Source organism: Canis lupus, chromosome 10 (genome assembly GCF_048164855.1).
Source record: "Canis lupus baileyi chromosome 10, mCanLup2.hap1, whole genome shotgun sequence".
Taxonomy (NCBI): Eukaryota; Metazoa; Chordata; class Mammalia; order Carnivora; family Canidae; genus Canis; species Canis lupus.
In genome coordinates, this window is record NC_132847.1 from 37662362 (window position 1) to 37678933 (window position 16572).

The 16572-nt window shown below is 43.4% G+C and overlaps 1 long non-coding RNA gene across 2 annotated transcripts in view; it reads right to left on the bottom strand.

Moving 5' to 3' along the window:
- The window catches only part of LOC140641481 (uncharacterized), a 29816-nt gene extending 13264 nt beyond the window's left edge, over nucleotides 1–16552 (bottom strand). The window contains exons 1-4 of one of the 2 annotated variants that reach the window (XR_012038009.1): nucleotides 16404–16552; nucleotides 15938–15987; nucleotides 15781–15830; nucleotides 15101–15396 (exon numbers count right to left, since the gene is read on the bottom strand). This is a non-coding gene — a long non-coding RNA (uncharacterized lncRNA). Of the gene's footprint in view, nucleotides 1–15100; nucleotides 15397–15780; nucleotides 15831–15937; nucleotides 15988–16403 lie in introns of those variants that run through there. The other variant, XR_012038010.1, reaches the window with a different exon arrangement.
- Between the last annotated feature and the right edge of the window lie 20 nt (nucleotides 16553–16572).

Sequence of the window (16572 nt, forward strand, 5' to 3'; positions counted from 1 at the left end):
GCTCTATTTTTTTAAGATTTATTTATTTTAGAGAGAGAGAGAAAGAGGTTAGAAGCAGGAGGGGCAGAGGCAGAGGGAGAGAGAGAATCTCAAGCAGACTCTACCCTGAGCACAGAGCACCTGAGGCTCGATATCACGTCCCCAAGATCACCACCTGAGCTAAAACCGATAGTCAGATGCTTAACTGACTGTGCTACCCAAGTGCCCCTTTATTGGTTCTATTCTTATTTTATGATTCTTTAGAATCTGTCCTTTTTCAGGACAGAATAATTCCCACTTTTAACTCATAAGTTAATTTTCTGTTGTTATTGAATACTTCTAGAGTTAGAGTTAGAGGTTTATAATTGGAGAAGACCTTGGAGATGGCCTATCCCCACCTTGCTTCCAAGGCAGGAATTGGCCCTACAATAGCCCAAGCAAGTGGTCATCCAATCTCCACTTAAAACATCCTCAGTGCCAGAAAGCTCACTCCCCCAAAAGGCACCTCAGCCACTCTTGGGCAATCTCAATTGTCACAAAGGTCTGCCTTCCAGGGCCTTTTGTTGAGTCTGCCCACCTGATATGCTGAGCCGCTTGCCAGCAAGAGTCACGTCTGTCCCTGAATGACTTCAGCCCCTGTGTTAGTTTCCTGGGGTTGCCACAAATGGAGTGGTGTAAATAACAGAAATTTATATCTCTTTTTTTTTTTTTTTTTTTTTTTAGAGTTTTATTTATTTATTCATGAAAGCCACACAGAGAGAGAGGCAGAGACCTAGGCAGAGGGAGAAGCAGGCTTCCTGCAAGGAGCCCGATGTGGGACTTGATCCTGGATCCTGGGATCATGCTCTGAGCCGAAGACAGACGCTCAACCACTGAACCACTCAGGCGCCCCAGAAATTTATATCTCACTGTTCTGGAGACAAGAAGTCTGAAATCCAAGTGTCAGCAGCATGGATTCCTTTTGAAGCTGGGAGAGAGAATCAGTTCCATCCCTTCCTCTAAGCTTTTAGTGATTCACTGGCAATCACTGGCGTCCCTTGGCTTATAAATCTTTGCCTTCACAGTCACCTGGTGTTCTCTACCTGTGTGCATGCCTGTCTCCAAAATTTGTGTTATAAGGACTTTGGTGGGTCGTATTGGAGATAAGAAGGTCCACCCTTCTTCAGCTCATCATAGCTAATAACATCTCAACAGCACCATTTCCAGATAAGGTCATATTCCCAGGTAATAGGGAACTTGGATTTCGGTATATGAATGGCTGTTATGGGTTCATAACAGCCCCTCTTCCGCAGATGAGCCCTGTAGATATATGAAGGCACTTGTGTTATCCGGAGGTTTCCCTTTGCCTGCTTTAACAATCTCCAGCTTTTTGCCAGCCTCTTCTGTCCTGGGAGTCTCTTCTGAACACACTCTTTGTCGGTGCCTGAAAGGGTGGCACCCTGCCAGCTGGGCTCCGAGCTGTTGCTTCTTCAGCCTGCACCTACTTCCCCATGTGAGTGCTGATCGAGTTCGCACTCTGGGCTGCCTAGGCGTGCAGAGCATGGGTTCTGTTGATGGCAGATCCTGCTAATCTTCCCTGGTCTCTATCACATGGGCTGCTCTGAAACCTGGCCCCCTCCATCCCGTGATAGAATACTTGATTGCCTTTCCAGAGCATCAGTGAGACAAGCTGGGCCAGAGAGAGATCCTTTTGACACTTTGCTAGAAACTTCCTATCCAGGTCAGACGCAGTGTCACCCACTTATGGGTCTTTTGGTCACTTTCCCATTCCCATTATTGAAAATCAATGTCTAGTTTTCAAATCAAATCCATCACAAAAACAAAGATAAAAGTCAACTGCCCTGAAGCTACCTCCTTTGCTAATCCCGAAGCTAAAATGTTAGAAGATACCCAATTTATTTGGCAAGTTCAGTTTTTCACAAACATGCTACATTAGCTTCTCAAAGTCCTGTTGTATTGCTCACCGAGCCTTTCTCTCGTAAGATTTGCTCCATTTTCTTGCAAAATGTTGAAATTCCCAGTTGTATGTTTTCCCTGGATTATTTCCAGGGAAATAATGCTTTCCTATTTTGGAAATCGGTCCCATATGTCTTCTTTTAATATTTCTGATAAATCCCCTGATCATGATTCATATTTTTCAGTCCTTTAATAAGTGGACTTCTTAAGCAATTGTTCTGATCAGTTTTCTAATTGGGGCATGGGGAGGGCTACTCCTTCAAATCTACTGATCCGTATTCTTTCCAAGGGCACTTTTCCCTGGGTTGGCTTCCTTTGTAGATATCACAGAACGAAGGCAGAGCCAGAAAGAAATCTGTAAACAGAAATAGGGTAAAACAAGTAGCAGGTTTAAAGGTGGGGGTCGGGGATAGTCAACTGTTTTCCCAAATTCTTTTTGTGAGAATGTGGGAGAAGGGAACCAGAAAGGTGTTCAGAGTGGAGCATGTCTGGGAACAGGAAGAAGAAAGGTAGAGATAGAATAGGATCAGGGAAGGACCCGAATTGCCTTGGTATGAGAACAAGGTAACGCTACCAACCCAAGCAACATCTAGGTAACGAGTCGAGGCCCTAATCCTTTCAGGACAAGTTCTGGAATCTCTGGAAAGCAGTGGCATCCCTGGTGTATTGGGCATGAGGAGCAGGGGCATTAGTTAGGAACCCCTCCTCTGTGCCTCGACATTTATTTTTAGGTATCAGTTGTCGTATTCAATAACAGTTATCTCTCTTTGCTATTTAGTTTTAAGACTAGAAATTAGCAATTTCAAAGGAAGAAATCTCAGTTTTAAAGATACTCAAAGTCAGCAAAATATTTCAGGCATGCACTAGAATTTACAACATATTAAACAAAAATACACTACCTCACAGTCTGCACCCCTGCTTCACTGTCTTGGATTTTTAAAACAGAAATTCTAAGAGGTCATAGAAAATAACAATCGATTGGACCCACCCTTCATTGTTCTATCCTTACAATCTCGTACCGAGACTGATGTTTTTCATCTAGTGTTGAAGTGCAGGCATATGTTTTATCACAGGAGCTGAAGACGTCACCTGTACACAGTGTGAACTCAAAGGATTCACTACTTGCAAGAATTCACTCCCAAAAGGAGCATGAATGTGTGTCTACTTGGATGGCTGAGGATTTCTGAATTAGCTCCCACATAAAATACAGTATTTATTCAATGATAAGCAATGAAAATGTGCTAATGTATGTGTGTGTTTATGTATCATACACAGAATATAAACATATAATCAAAACTCAACGGTGACTGCAGCAATTCTTTGCCTTAGACCAGCAAAAGATTTTGCGAGGGGTAGAGGGGAAGACCATTTTTATCACTGGTATTTCTTAGACTCACTGGTGCATGTTGAAGAGAAAAGGCTGGCCAATACCACACCTGTCCCTAGAGGGTTCAGCTCTTGCTACGCTCTCACTACCACTGCTGGACAGTCACGAGGGTGGCAAGCAGGGCAGCTCGCTCAAATATGGCCAGAGGGCTGCTTGGGCAAGGAGGAATTGGGGTCTAAGATAAGGGTCTGTGTTGTTGGCGGTGTCAGATTATGCCTGGTTGTTTCATTTCACGTACGTATGCTTTGTCTCCTTGACCTGACTAGTATCTTCAGGGCACTGCCATCAAGAGTCGCTTGAAGGCCTCCCACCCCATTTTGTGCTTCTCTGAATGGTCCCAGTCCTCGGCCTGGCCCTCTTCATACAGCACAGTGTTTGGTTCACTTCGAGTCTTCCGTAAACATCTACTGATAGAGGGATTTCTCCAATCGACATCCTCTCTGTGCTGTTTGAACTCATGAATCATACCCTCCTCTTCTGTTCATTACCTACCCCAGTGGACTTGCTTTTCTCTAACACTGTTACATAAGACTCTTGATTCCCTGCAACCCTAGTATCTCATCTTCACTCTTTCAGCTTCTGCTACCTCAGAAGACCAACACAGGGGAAGGAAGGAAGGCAAGCAGGCAGGAAGCAGAGAGAAGATCCCCCAAAGATTTCAGTGCACTGGATCCACCTGTGATCATTCGGATACAGGTTCTTTGTACCCCCAGGGCCTCGTGAGGTCTCCCATCATCTTTACAGAGCAGAAATGCCATACCCACAGAGGCGTCCCAGGGCCCGGGTGGAAGGGCCAGGGGGGTTGCAAGACGCCACCCTTAGGAGATTCTGCAGGCCCTTGTCTGTCTTCTTGGGAGCCAGATTCAGCTCTGCGAGTTGGAGCAGTTCTTTCTGCCCACCCCCAGACCCCGCAGTTTAGTTCTTCATTAAAAGAAGGTCCACAGAGGGGCTTAAACACAAAACTCCCTATAATGGTGAATACTCAGAATTACTTTCCACCTGATACTGCTTCATTTAATTGGACTAAAGCAGGCTCCCCTGGCTCCAGGCTCCCTTGAAATCCTGCCCAAATTTGCCTGGCTCCTACGTGGGCCTGAGTAAATATGCAGCAGGTGCGCCGAGGGGTTGTGAGCCGGGCTCCCATGAACTGTAATGGTTGCTGCATGACTGACTCCCCAACTCCTCCGCCCTCCCACTAAATCCCAGGACCCTCCCTGCTTATGCAAAGAGCAGGCTCCCCAGTGTCGTCTTATGAAGAAGTGGTAGAGCAATTTCATTTAATATTGCTAGTGCTTCCATTAACCTGAGTATATTGCTCTCCATCCTCAATTTAAGACTCCCTCTTTCTCTTGATTATCGCTGTATTTCAGAGCGCCTGAATGTCCTCCCCAGACCTCTAAGCCAGCCTGGAATAACTTGATGATGGAAAGCTATGGTTCCTTGAGGTTTCTGGCTTCAGAGGAATGCAACCTTCCTGTGCCCCACCTGGAGGTCTTAGAAACCAGCCTGGGGCCTCCATTGTGCTCTGAGCATGGCTCCCTCTAGTGTGCTTCCATGTTCTCTGTACTCCCTCTCTCCTCCCTCCTTCCTTTCTCTTCTTTCTTCCTTCTTGTTTTTTCCTTCATCATTCTCTTCTTTTTGTTTGTTGAGATTTGTGGGACAAGAAAGTGTTTCACAGTTTTGTTGAGGAGAGTGCACAGAAGTCTGTTATGGACTAGTTAGAATGCACTGGGTTAATATTTAGATGTCTGGGACTCTATATGATTGATTGATTCAATCATTAATTCAACAAATGTGTATCAGGTGCCTACTGTGTGCCAGGCATTCTCGTAGTGCTTGGGGATGAATTATGAGCCCAACTGGTAATGGTTCTTCTTTCATGAAGCTTAAAATTTAGTAGAGAGAGAGAGAGAGAGAGAGAGAATAAGCAAATGCATTTAGAGCAGATGATCATAAATGGTATAAATAAAAATAAAGCAGGGTTAGGGATTAAAGAGTAACTGGATGCCACCATGAGTGCTCTGGTATACATATACCTTGTTTGAATGATAGAGGCCTCTCTACCTCTAAATTCTACATCATCTACAATAAGGATGATGGTAGGAATGGGCTAAGGACACACCCATCCTGGGGAAAGTAGAAATGGCATGTATCTGAGTCAACTGTCCCCACCTCATAGCCTTCCTGGTCATGGCTTGGAAGATGGGGCAGGACCCCCAGGCCTCTGAAGAGCGCCCTGGGAGCATAAGGCACTGATGTGACCACAGAAAGCAAAAAGATCACTACCATAGCCCTTCACGCTACCACCACTGGTTTACTAAATCCCAGGAGATACGCATAACCCCCATCCAATGCATGCTGTGGGAAGCCAAGGACAGAAAGAATGCTGGCTTTTCAAATCTATGATAATTGAGCTGATAGGCTGCAGCCAGATTCCTTCTCCATCCTAATGCATCTTCAGGGAATGGTCCACTGCAGCCTGGCCAAAGGAGAACATAGTCCTCTGACCTCAGCAAAGAATGGGGATCATGGGGCCAAATTTTCAAAGACAGGACAGCACTCTAAGAAACAGATGCTAAGCAAAGGGTACGAGAATCATATGCCTTCCATAAAGATGAGTTTCTAGGTATCTGTATGCAACTAAGAAAGAATGGGGGAAAGTCTTAGAGTTGGTCATACTTGGGTTTGGGTCCTGGCTTCACAAGTTTCTAGATACCTGGTTTGGGGGGATTTAGTAAGCCTTGCTAAGCTGCAATGTCTTCGTTGGTAGGATGCACCAAGCATATCTTATTCAAAAATTTGTTGTGAGGATTAAAAGAAAAATATTAAGTGGATAGTGCTGGGCATAAGGTAAGAGCCTGGCACTGAGATGATGACCAAATGTCATTTCCTGAGATTGTGCTTAAGTAGAATGATGTCTCGATTTTTTTGAAGACTAAAGAACTTAGGGGTAAAATATCATGTCTATAACTTACTTTAAAATATTCCCCCAAATATTAAATATTAAAATATTAAATATTAAATATAAGTAAATATAAGCATCTTTCCCTCCACCATGGAGAACTTCTAGCCAGCACAACACTTACCCACTTTTATTCAAAATCTTGTTAACATCAGTCATTGTCTTGGTTTAAAAACTTTCTACTTGTCAACAACTCTATATTTATACCTCCAAGCCAGACCTCTCCTAGGAGAACTTCCGATTCAAATACTTAACTGCCAACTTGACATCTCAAAGCTAGATGTCCCAAATGGAATGGTTGATTCCCATCCCAACCCTATCCCAACTAGCTGGTTCCCTGCCCTAGCCCCAGCCAACCTTTCCCATCTCAGTAAATAGCACCACCATTCACCCAGATACTTGGGCCAGGAATCCTCAGGATAGTTCTGACCCCTCTTCCTTTTTCATCCCTCACATCCAGTCCATCAGTGTTCCCTAATCCACCCGCTTCCCGCCCTCTCCACTGCCACCTTTCTGGACCATGACAACAGCCTATGAAATTAATCTCTCCCCTTCAGCTCACAGAAGCTTTGTCACTCACCTGCTTAAAACTATGCATGCATAACTTCCCTTATGCATACGGTGAAATCCAAGCACCTCCCCTCGGCCTGGGACACCAGGCATGATTCCCATTTTCTTTTCCACCTTCTCCCTTCTCCTCCTTTTCACTCCTCTCTTTCTCACTGCACTCCAGCCACACTGGCCTCCTCTTCATTCCTGCAACAAGCCAATCTCCTTTCCTTCTGTAAGCTTGAGTTCTCTCTCCCTCCTTCTTCCCATATCCAGCTCCTTCTCATCCTTCAGGTCTCAACCTACATTTTACCTCTGAGTATCCTTCTGTGACCCTCTTAATCCCAGTTAGGACCCTCGGCCATTCTTTCTCATAGCACACTGATCTGATAGTGTGCTCCTTCGGAAGAAGAAGGGTAATCTATTTACCAAAATATACCCAATGCCTCACGTAGAGCTCATTGAATATTTGGTCTATAAATGAATGAAACAATTAAAAATTCCACTACCCCCCCCCAAAAAAAAATCCACTACTCTCATTTCAAATCCCTCAGCTCTGCATCCCACACCTTGATCCTCAGCCACAGGTATCAGGCCACCCCTTTGGCCAGGCCCACTGTGGCCACAGAGGCCCCTCTCTGCAGAGCCTCACACTTCCTATCTCAGTAGGTTCCTCTGTATCTGCCTCCTAGGACTGTGCTGCTCTTCAAAGGTGGATGAAAAGTTCTCTTTGCTCCAACACACTTGAGTACACATGTGTATGTGTCAATTGCGTGCAAGTGTATGCAATATGCAATCTTGTATTTCTCTTGCAACAACTGCTGCCCCTAGGTTGCCCATCCGACAACTCCCGAGAAATGGGACCGTGCAAATGTTAACAACGGACTACAGACCACTCCTTATTGAAGTTGGGCCCCATGCGAGGCCTTCTCCCTGTGCTTTCTGAGGTGGTTTCCTGCTGTTGCCGAGGTCAGCACTGAGACCAGCTTTGAACATGGAAGCCTCTCCCATCCCAGGGCGACTCTGGCTTTCCTATCAGACTCCACACTAATGAGAAGTGAATGCTGCAATCACAGGGCGCCCTCTGAGGTCGCAATTACGTAAGGATTATTAATGAAGCAACAATGTCAAAATTGTGTGAAATCAAACTCAGATTTAAGTACTTAAAATAAACAGATATAAAGTAACAGATGTCCCGTTTTGTTCTCAGATGATTTCATCCCTTGTTAAAAATAAATGTCTGGCTTGAAAGGAAGAAAAAAATAAAAGGGAACTTTACTTCCATGTTAAAAATTAATTGAATCCAGAGGTTGGTAAAGTAACTAAGTGGTGTGGTTTTTTCTTTTTTTCTTAAGGCAAAGATATATTTGTGTTGATTTTTATTTCAGCAAGTAATGAATTCATTGCATAGCCCCAACTTTGATAGACCAAACTCACATCCTTTGAAACCCAAAGGGAAAATTTCTCCATAGTTATTATGTAGATAAGAATGGGGCCCAATGTATCTATCTGAGGAGAATTTAGTTCCATGCTAAACCCCCAAGGATACAACAGCAGACGCTTCAGAAATCACAAGTCCTAACTGTCATTCTCGCAGCCACGAGAATCCCATTGAGGTGCTCTTTGCCTTGGAATCTCAGTGTGGAAGTCCCAGAGAAGACTCCTACTGAAATTAGTAATGGGAAAGGCAAATTAGGTCATCTTGTCCGTCCCCCTGCCAGCTTCCTACACTGTGGTTAATTTTCTCCTCCTTTGATCAGATACATTTTAAATGTTTCAAGAGATGAAAATTGCACCAGTTGTCTCCCTCCAGAATTCCGTGGTCTACTGAAGTTACGGGACTCCATATTCTACTTGTGAATGTGGGGTTTTTTCCAGGAGTGGAAGGCTGTTTGTGGGTTGGGGGCTGCCTTGCCTCCCCCAAATGGCTCCTCCGGATTTCTGGTTTTGGCCCAATCCATAGGGATTAGAAATCCAGAGGAATGTTCATCTGTCCCAAATCACAAAATGGCCCCGGGAATATTCAAAGGAAATAATTTATTTGTAGAATCTGACAAACCAAAGGGATTGATACTGATGCCCTTTGAATAAAAGATGGAGCAGCTCATAGCCCTAATGCCGGCTCTCTGTGCAAGACAGTAACATGGAGCAACATTTATTGGAGGGGGATAAATAATCCAGATAAGAAACCACATGTTTCCAGGCCAGAAAATACATGTGCTTTTAAGCTGTTAGCACTTTGAAAAGTAAAAATATTTCATATTTTTGAATGAATTAAATTTCATTACCCTTATTGCAAATCCCCACCTTTGAACCCCACACCTGAGAAAACCAGCATCGGATTAGCAATGAAAAGTAAACAATGGGATCATGGTGATGGTTGTACTACATCGTCAAGGCACTTAATAGCACTGAACTGTACACTTCAAAATGGTTCAAATTTTTTTTTAAGTCTAAAAATGAAGCCTTTCTAACTGTAGGAGGAGGAAGCGGGGAGCTCCTTTATGCAACGGGATGAGTGGTTGGCAGTGCTGGAAAGGCTGGCATCTTCAGCCTTGCTTTAGAGCACACACCCTAACTCTGGGTGATGAGGAATGGAACACCAAAGTGCACAGCAGGCAGGGAGTTAGAGACCTGGGGGTTGGTATGGCTTTGCTCAGCTCCAACCTGCACTTCTCTGCATTGCACTCTACATGCCCTCCAGAGACAAAGAGGGCGGGACAACATGCCTTTGGGAGCCATTCCAGCCCCAGAAGACACTGCTGTTGCCAACTCCCCATCTAGTCTCCTTCCCTACCAACTAACAGAACCTGCATTTTGGTTTTGAGTGTCCACTCTGCCCAATTATTTAAAACAACAACTCTAAGATCACTCCCCTGCCTCCCTTGCAGCATGTGACTTCGTTGTTCTGACTGATGATCCTGGGGAGGTAGCCCCTTTGCCTCTTCCCCTTCTGCCTTCTTCCTTTGCTCCTTCCTGTTTGCCATGCTTCAGGAGCCCTCGTGCCACCCTGGGGAGGAAGGCAGAAGAGAGGAGGAGGCTTGGCCAACAGTGACATTACAGAGCTGTCGTACAAGCCCTTGCAGGGGCAGAAAATTGTCCCTTCTACCCTTCTAGGCTTTGTTAGCTGGTCTAATAATTAAATTGATGTAAGACAGATTAACAGAGAAAAACAAGTTTAATTTTGTCCATTCGGGAACCACAAAGATATGAGACTCATGGGCAGTTGAGGCTACTATGCCATCCCTAGCTGAGGAATGGGTTAGAAACCTAGGCCTTCAAAGGGGAGGAGAGTGATTCACAGGAGGATAAAAAGAACAGATGTTTAGTAATTAGATGTCTGTCCTACCATACAGATAGGTCTTTCAGATAAAAATTTCTCTGGTGATAGCTCTCTAGATGGGCCAGACTCCCTACCTAATTTTTTTTTTTTTTTCATTTAAGGGAGAGGCAGAAGTTTCTTCTGAGTCAGCTGGGTCTTGATTGCCTTCAATTCAAAATAATCCTATGCCCCAGTGGGATATTTTGGGGTGGCATATTCTGGTCTCCTCGGACAGACAAATCAGTAGCATCTGTGTGTGCATGTGCACGTATGTGTACCCGCAAGTGTGTATACATGCACATGTGCATGCTTGTGTGTGTGTGTGTGTGTATGTTCTCCTGGAACAAATAAACATCTTTACTTGTTTAAACCATGGCAGGATGGCTTTCTGTTACAGCCAGACACATTTTTAACTGATATAAGCTCTATGTCATGTCATTTGAAATTCCACATTACTCCTTTGAATGAAGTGCTGAAGGCCAGTGTTAAAATACAGATGCTCTGAAAGGGAACATTTTTAAGTTACAACAAGCCATTGACATCTTACTTCAAGTGAGTTCATCAAAATAGCTGTCTGGTCCAATAGCAAGGGCAGGCCAGGGGACAAAGGGTCTGGATGTAGGGAGGGTGCAATGAAGCCTCCAGCTGAGTCCCTCTGGGGACTGAGTTCTGGGGCCCAGGGCTGCGAGAGGCGAGCAATGCTTGAGGACCGATAGAGCACAGTTAGAAAGGATGTGGAAAAGGCCAAATTCGTCCTTGAACTTGTCTCTTGTAGAGGACGCTTCAACTCTGAGCAGCACCTGAAGGCCCGGGGGGTTCACAGAAACTGCTCTCAGACATTTAGAAGGAAGGTGGGAGAGCTTTATAAAAATCACCTGGAAGTTTTGACTTCAATTCAAAGATACATCTGCTCACAGTTTCTTTGCCTGCAAAGTGTGCTTCCCTCCCCCACGGCCTCTGCTTTACATCTCACCCTGCTTTAAGAGCCCACTCAAAGCCCAGAGCCTGCATCCACCCCTCCGGCTCCCCAGGACCCTCTCAGCGTGCTGTGCTGGCTTCCAGCTCTTCCCTCCCAGTTCAGATGGGCACAAGCCTCAGCCCCTCCTGGTTGACTATCCCCCAGGACTGATCTGGCTCTGATTTGCTTTGGTATCTCCTGCAGGACCTCAGGTCCTATGGCCTACTTTTTTGGGGGGCGGGGGGGACATTGAATTATACACTTTTTATTGTAGTGTAGTTGACGCATAACGTTGCAGTAATGTCAGGTGGACCACATAGTGATTCAACAACTGTATACATTGTATACCACAAGCGTAGCAACCATCTGTCACCATACAATGCTATTACAGTGCCATCGACTATATTCCCTATGCTGTGCTTTTCATCCCTGTGACTTATTCATTCCAAACTGGAAAACTGTATTTCCCATTCCCCCTTAACCCATTTTGCCCACTCCCGTCTCCCTTCTCCCCTGTGGCAACCATTAGTTTGTTCTCTGTATTTGTGAGGCTGTTGCTACTTTTGTTTTTTTGTTCATTTGTTTTGTTTTCTAGATTCCACATGAGAATGAAATCATATGGCACTCTCCATCTGACTTATTTTCACTTAGCATAATACCTTCTAAGTCCATCCAAGTTGTTGCAAATGGTAAGATCTCGTTCTTTTTTAGGGCTGAATAATATTCGTGTGTGTATGTGTGTGTGTTTATATATATCTCATATCTTCTTTTTCCATTCACCTGTCAGTGGACACTTGGACTGCTTCCATATCTTGGCTGTTGTAAATAAGGCTGCAATAAACATAGGGCTGCGTATATCTTTTCCAATGAACATTTTTGTTTTCCTTGGGGAAATACCCAACAGTGAAACTATTGACTCATATGGTATTCCTATTTTTAATTTTTTGAGAAACCTCCATACTGTTTTCCACAATGTTTACACCAATTTACACTCCCACTAACAGTGCACGAGGGTTCCCTTTTCTCTGCACCCTTGCCAGTGCTTGTTATTTCCTGTGTTTTTGATACTAGCCATTCTGGTAGTGGGAGGTGAGATCTCACTGTGGTTTTGATTTGCAGTTCCCTGATGGTGAGTGATGTTGAACATCTTTTCATGTGTCTGTTGGCCATCTCTGTGTCTTCTGAATTGCATACTTTAAATGCATAAATCTTATGGTATGAAAATTATATCTCAATAAAACTGTTTTTTAAAAAGATGAATGGCTGGGTTTCAGAGGAAAGCAATGAAAGTACAATATGCTTGAGAAACACTCATTTTAAATAATAAATAGTTTCTTTTAAAATAATCGCACAGTTTTGCCTTTCTCAAGTTTGCATTGGCTATTCAGGGTCTTTTGTGGCTTGATACAAAATTTAGGGTTGTTAGTTCTATTTCTGTGAAAAATGCCATTGGCATTTTGATAGGAACTGCATTGAATCTGTAGATTGCTTCGGGTGGTATGGACATTTTATCAACAATAATTCTTCTAATCCATGAGCCTGAGATATCTTTCCATTTATTTATGTCATATTCAAGTTCTCTCATTAATGTCTTACGGTTTTTAATATACAGATCTTTTACATCCTTGGGTAACTTTATTCCTAGGCATTTTATTCTTTTTGATGCAATTGTAAATAGAATTGTTTTCTTAATTTCTCTTTCTGATAGTTCATTATTAGTGTATAGAAACACAACAGATTTTTGTGTATTGATTTTGTATCCTGCAACTTTACTGAATTTGTTTATTAGCTTTAACAATTTTTTATGGGATCTTAAAGGTTTTCTGTATATATTATTAGATCATCTGCAACAGTGAAGGCTTTTATTTCTCCTTTCTTTCTTTCTTTCTTTCTTTCTTTCTTTCTTTCTTTCTTTCTTTCTTTCTTCTTTCTTTCTTTTTTCTTTCTTTCTTTCTCTTTCTTTTGGCAAAAAGAGAGTAAGTACTGGAGGGGCAGAGAAAGAGGGAAAGAGAAAATCTTAAGCAGGCTCTATGCTCTGTATAAAGCCCAATGTAGGGCTTGATTTCACAATTCTGATATTGTGACCCGAGCTAAAATCAAGAGTCTAACACTTAGCCAACTGAGGCAGGACTACCCAGGCATCCCTCTTTCTTTACAATTTGGATGCATTTCATTTTTTTTTTCTTGCCTAATTGCTCTGACTAGGACTTCCAATACCATATTGAATAAAGGTGGCAAGAGTGGGCATCCTTGTCTTCCTTCTGATTTTAGAGGAAAAGTTTTCAGCTTTTCACTGTTGACTATATTAGTTGAAGGCTTGTTAGATATGTCCTTTATCATGTTGAGGTATGTTCCCTCTATATCTACTTCATTGAGTTTTATCATAAGTGGATGTTGAACTTTGTCAGATGTCTTTTATGTGTCTATTGACATGATCATGTGACTTTTATCCTTCATTTTATGTTAAACCATCTTTGGATCCCTGGAATAAATCTCACCTGATCACAGTGTATGATCCTTTTAATATATTGCTGACTTCAATTTGCTAATATTTTGTTGGGGATTTTGCATCTATGTTCATCAGAGATATTGATCTGCAATTTTCTTTTCTTATGTCATCCTTGTTTGCTTTTGGTATTCAGGTAATGCTGGCCTCATAAAATGAATTTAAAAGAATTCCCTCCTCTTCTATTTTTTTTTACATATTTTTAAAATTTAAATTCAAATAACATATAGTGTATTATTAATTTCAGAGGTAGAGATCAGTGATTAGTCTTATTTAATACTCAGTGCTCATTACATCACATGCCCTTCTTAATGTCCATCACCCAGGTATCCCATCCCTCACCCCCCTCCAGCAACCCTCAGTGTGTTTCCTGTGGTTAAGAGTCTCTTATGGTTTGTCTCCCTCTCTGATTTTGTCTTATTTTTTCTTCTCTTCACCCGTGATCCTGTTTTGTTTCTTAAATTCCGCATATGATGATATGATAATAGTTTTTCTCTGATTGACTTATTTCACTGAGGATAATATCCTCTAGTTCCACCCACGTGGTTGCAAATGGCAAGATTTCTTTTTTTGATGGCTTATATATACACCACATCTTCTTTATCTTTCATCTGTCGATGGACATCTGGACTTTTTCCCTATTTTGGCTATTGTGGGCATAGCTGCTATAAACATTGGATGCATGTGCCCCTTTGGATCACCACATTTTTATCTTCGGGATAAATCCCTGGTAGTGGCCTACTTTAAAGCTAACATTAGTTGAGTGCTCACAACAAGCCAGGTACCACTCTAAGAACCAGTTCCTTCGATCCTCAGTCTTCTGGCCTTGTCTTCACCCAAGTGAGGGGCCAGTGTTGTCCTAACAGAATAAGGGCCCCATTCTGCTATGTAATAATGCTGGGCCCATTCACTCTACCCTCTTTTCTTCCCTCAAACCCTCACTCTGGATAACCTCCTGGCTTCTGCTACCAACAGTGTCATGCCCTTAGCTATTTCTGCTGTTAAAAGATACACCAGGGATCCCTGGGTGGCGCAGCGGTTTGGCGCCTGCCTTTGGCCCAGGGCGCGATCCTGGAGACCCGGGATCGAATCCCACATCAGGCTCCCGGTGCATGGAGCCTGCTTCTCCCTCGGCCTATGTCTCTGCCTCTCTCTCTCTCTCTCTCTCTCTCTCTGTGACTATCATAAATAAATAAAAATTAAAAAAAAATTAAAAAAAAAAAGATACACCAGTCCCTCCCTATAAAGTGCTTTTTTTTTTTAAGGCTTATTTATTTATTTGAAAGAGAAACAGGGAGAGTGTGAGCAGATGGAGAGAGAGAATCTCAAGCACATGCCTCATTGAGCATGGAACCCCACATCGGGCTGGATCCCAAGACCCTGAGATTATGACCTGAGCCAAAATCAAGAGTCCGACACTTAACCAACTGAGCCACCCAGACACCTTGCTATAAATTTTTTAATAAAGGAAATGACTTCATCATGAGACTCAGATCAAGAGGCAAGGAAACAAGGGTCCTGGAGAAAGAGTGTCCTAAGGAAGAGGGCCTGGTGAAATTAGTCTTACACAGCACAGAGGAGGAAGACCTCATTGCTAGGCACCCAAATAACCTCAATAAAATAATCCAATGGGGGTAGCAGGATAGTCCTTGAGGGGTAGAGTTAAACGTGTGGATTGAGGCATCAGAAAAATGTGGTTCATGTCCCTACTTTACCACCACCTCACTTTGTGATCTTGGACAAGTCACTCTGTGTCCATTAGCCTCAGTCTCCTCATCTGTAAAATAGAGATACAGTTCCATTGGCTCACGTCTCCTACATTTCTGTGGGAATACAACAAGAGAATCTGCATAAAACACTAAGGGCGTTTCAGCAGGGGAGACTTAATACCAGAAATTGGTACTAATATTTTGGAAGGGCTGTTGGAGCCAAACCAGGAAGGCAGTGTTACCCAGAGAGAGATCAGAAACTGCAGGAAGACACTACCCTCTGGGACAGGAGGCACTGAATGGGACGGGGGGGTTACCCACAGCTCACAAACTCTGTCTCCTGAGGCCGCTCGGGCCACCACCACTGCCATGCTGAGGAAGCCAGAAGACCGTGCCCTTGTGGGGGCTGCTGCAGGAACCCAACAAACCCACAGGTGCTGCCACTCACTAACCGTGTTACAGCGGCCTATGGTCACCTTCCATCGCCTGCTGCTGCTGCCACCTGCTGCCACAGACACTTAATTAATTAGTTAAAATATTAACATAATGACTTCTCCCTTGTTCCCATGTCCCAAGATTCTGTGAGTGCTTGTCAGCAATAGAACCTACCCGAAGCTGACAAGGAGGTCTGGGAAATATAGTCTTCAGGCTTCTGAACCCTGGATACAGAGGAGAAAAGCAGGGTGAGTATGGAGCTAAGAACCAACTAAGAAATCACCAACACGAGCAGTTAGCGCAATTCAGGTACTTAATTATGTTAACTGTCATCATCATCATCGCCATCATCCTTGTTAATTCTGCCAACAACAAGCAGTGGAACCTCAATTTCACTTCTCTGGGTTTCAATTGCTTTGTCTTTAAAGTGAAAGAGTCAGAATGGATGAGTACTAGATCCCTCTCAACAAAGAATTTTCTTCTTTCCCTCACTTTTCCAATCAACGAACATTCGCTGAGCACCCAGTATGAGCAAGGCACTGATAGAAAATTGGCACGATGGGGTTTGCACTAAAGATTACCGTCTAGTGATGGAGACAAATAAATGAATAGCCATGCTACGTAGTAATCATGAGCTCACCTAGCTAGTTAAGAGCAAAACAAACCGACTCCAGTTCAGTACTCTTCCCTGTTTTTCTCGTCACTTCCTTAGCTGTTCTAGCAAATTCCACAGTCGGGGAAATTATCTTCTTTTGCCTCTGGGTGTGCACAGAACCTCCAATAAGCTCCATTTCCCATTGTTCGTCATC